The 2,904-nt window shown below is 40.7% G+C and overlaps 1 non-coding gene across 1 annotated transcript; it reads right to left on the bottom strand.

Moving 5' to 3' along the window:
• Positions 1 to 850: 850 nt before the first annotated feature.
• Positions 851 to 958, bottom strand: LOC145110291 (small nucleolar RNA R71). The gene has a single exon (XR_013709675.1). It is a non-coding gene; the product is annotated as a small nucleolar RNA R71 (small nucleolar RNA).
• Between the last annotated feature and the right edge of the window lie 1,946 nt (positions 959 to 2,904).

Raw genomic sequence — 2,904 nt, 5'->3', positions numbered from 1 at the left:
AGAAGTTACTTTTCTCTTTTAAATTTTTTTCTGCATTACAGGACTCACGACGTGAACCTTCAAGATTCACGACGTGAGAACTGAAGTCCTTAGTTTTGTTTATTTCAATTCGTTTTTGTAGTTCAGTTTTACGTTTTATCTTTTTGTTTTATTCCAGGAGTTCATGACCAGAGGTTCTAACACACCTTTGGTACCACCACTTGAAGATCCCGAGTCTGCAATTCACAAAAAGAAGGATAAGAGCATGAAATAAGATCAAACACCGAAGAAGACACCTTTACAAGAATTCAAATCAGTGTGCTCAAAGAAGTCAGGGAGGAAAACGGGGGAGTCAAGTTCATCTTCAAAGAACAAGAGGAAGCTTGAACACTTAGATCAAATACCCGTCCAAGCCGAGTCCGAATACAATACCGAGCCTGAATTTGAATTACATACAAGTGAACCCGAGAACGAGCCAAGGAACGAGATGGCGAATATTGAAGAAATGTCTATGGGAGCTTATAGAAAAAGAATTCGAGAAGACGTCGGTCCAGGCTTAGTACAACCTGCCATTCCTGCCACTGCCACATTCGAGCTGAAAGGACATATCCTTTCTGCACTAAAGGATATCCCATTCTATGGGAAAGATCATGGGGATGCGTTCAAGCACTTAGATGAAGTGAACGACATTGCTGATTACTTCAATGTCCCGAATGTTAACAGAGATACCGTCTTGCTAAGGATGCTTCCCGTTACCTTTAAAGGAGCTGCAAAGGATTGGTTAAAAGCACTTCCACCTGGTACAATAACTACTTGGGCTCAAATGCATGAGCAGTTTCTAGACCAATTCTGTCCACCATCCAAGATTGCTAAACTCAAGAAGGTAATAGCCAATTTTGAGCAAAACCCGGGGGGAGTCACTTTACGAAGCTTGGGAGCGTTACAAAGGGTTGTTAAGGAATTGTCCTCAACATGAACTTAACATTCAACAAGAAGTGTCCATATTCTATGACGGGGTCAATGTGATGACAAGACAACTCCTTGATTCTCAAGGACCACTTACAAAGAAAAATCCAGGCGAAGTCAAGGAATTAGTTGAAGAATTTGCAAAACATTCTCGTGAATACCACAATCCAAGGAATGAAGGCATGAAAGGAGTTGGGGGTGCACAAACCGAAGAGATGGCTGCTGTGATGGCAATGCTTAACACTATGGATAGGAGATTGACCCAAATGGACCAATCAATTCTTGCAATTCAAGTTGGTTGCGAGAGATGTAGTGGCCCACATTTGACAAAAGATTGCAACTTGGATGAATATGGAAACAAGAGAGCTAAAGTTTGCTACTCAAGTGGGGACAAGTATGATGAAGGCTGGAGGAAACCGAAGAAAGAGTGGCTGCCTTACGATGAATACAAGAAGCAAAAGGAAGAAAAATATAGACAAACTGGCAGAGGGTTCTACCAAAGAGAGCAACCACTAGTTGAGAAGAAATCAGAATTAGAGACCATGTTGATGAAATTTATGGAAGCTTCAGAAAAAAGACATGATGCTACGGATACTGCAATGGAAGAACAAAGAGATATAATGAAGAATCATCACGCAATGATGATAGATCAGCAGACATTAATAAAAAATCAGCAAGCCTCCATCAATAACCTTGAAGTACAACTTGGTCAACTTACCACTTTGGTGAATGAGAAGATGTTCCCGAAAAATCCTAAAAAGAAGACTCAATCTCACGTAATGGCCATAGATACTGAAGAAGAGGCGATTTCTGAGTTCCTAGAAGCCTTAGAAGTGGAGCCACAACAGCCCGATCCAAAGCCAAAGAAGCTGAAGCTTGAAATTGAAGAATCTGCTGGAATACCCAGTTCACGTCATGAGCCCGCTATGCTCACGTCGTGGTCTCGGTCTGAACAGAAAAAATCAGTATCTGTTCCAACTTATTATCCACCTTTGCCATTCCCGTCTAGAGCTAATCTCAGTCCACTGGAGAGAGAACATCTGGAGTTTATCAAGCAATTGAAGGGTATTCCTATCAATACTCCTTTTATTGATTCACTTGCAAAAGTTCCAGAATATGCTAAGTTCCTACAAGACTAGTTAGACACTCGTCAGCAATTAAAGGAGAATTCTAAGGTGATTCTAAGTGAGCAAAGCTCAAAAGCTGTGTTGGGAGAGATACCTAAGAAGATGGGGGATCCTGGACGACTCACTCTCCCATGTGAGTTTGGGAATAATATGAAGGTTTATGCTTTAGCCGATTCTGGGGCTAGCATAAATTTGATTCCTTATTCGTTTTTATCAAAAATTGAATATTCAGAAGTTGAAGGCTACAAAGATGACTATTCACATGGCAAACCGTTCAGTGACACAACCCCGGGGCATTGTGGAAGATATTCTCGTGAAAATTGGGAAATTCGTTTTTCCAATAGACTTTGTGGTTTTGGATATGAAAGAAGATCCCATTGTACCAATTATTCTTGGTCGCCCGTTACTTAACACTGCTGGAGCTCTGGTTGATATACGCGAGTCCAAGCTCACCTTGAGAGTTGGGGATGACAAGGAAATTTTTGGAATAGAAGATGGTTTCCAAGGGAGTCATGCTCAAGAAGAGGTTTTCAACATAGATGAAGAGAATGAACTTGAAGAATTAGAGAAGCTCATGGAAGAAGAAATCAAAACAATTCAACAAGTTAAAAGAACAAAACCGAGAGCATCTGTTCCATTTTTAGTTGAAGTCATTTCCTACACGAATCCAACTTCTTGGGTAAGCAAGGAAGATGATGAGATGTCGAGTGATGAAGAGGAGGTTACTTCAAAAGTCACAAGTCTAGTGGTGAAAGAAGAGAAGGATACTATGGAGCTTAAAAATGATGGAAAATTGAAGATTCAAGGGATCAAATGCAAGCTCGATGGAAAC

Source organism: Lactuca virosa, chromosome 4 (assembly GCF_052849685.1).
Source record: "Lactuca virosa cultivar CGN04683 chromosome 4, Lactuca_virosa_CGN04683_v6, whole genome shotgun sequence".
Lineage (NCBI taxonomy): Eukaryota > Viridiplantae > Streptophyta > Magnoliopsida > Asterales > Asteraceae > Lactuca > Lactuca virosa.
Note: the sequence above shows the minus strand (reverse complement) of the source record. Positions and strands in the feature narration are given on the sequence as shown.